Here is a 597-nt window from a genome sequence, read left to right on the forward strand (position 1 = left end):
CAATTATAAAAATAACAAAAAAATAATTAAAGTTGTTAAAAGTGATCATTCTATATGAGATACCGTAAGTAGAGACGATGCCAAAATTATAACTCCAAATATGAAGGAATATTCTCCGGATGCCAAAGGAAGATCTGGTTTATTAATCTACAAAAAAAATTATAAGAAAGGTAAAAAGATATAATAACAAAACAAAATATGCAAAAGCAACAGGCAATAATAAGCAATAAGCAATAATAAAGGTTGAATTATCTATTTTAACCAAAACAATTAATGAAAATCCAAGTGTTGACTTTTAGTAAGAAGTGCATACCTTGTCTATTTCCACATCAGATAATTGATTCACTCCCATAACAAATTGAGACGTGAAGAAGATAGCTACTATATACTGAAACATGGAAAAAAAAAACTGAGTAGATTATTAAACTATTTCAAAAAGAATTAAATACATGAATCAATTTTTAATTAGTTAATATATATTAGTTAATTTTTTATTATAAAATTATTTTTTAACTATTTTTTAGAAAATTTAATATTTAAATTAAGGATTTAAGATTTAAAATTAAAAATTAAAAAAAATTAATTTAAAAAGGTTAA

Source organism: Arachis ipaensis, chromosome B08 (assembly GCF_000816755.2).
Source record: "Arachis ipaensis cultivar K30076 chromosome B08, Araip1.1, whole genome shotgun sequence".
In the NCBI taxonomy this organism is placed as follows: Eukaryota; Viridiplantae; Streptophyta; class Magnoliopsida; order Fabales; family Fabaceae; genus Arachis; species Arachis ipaensis.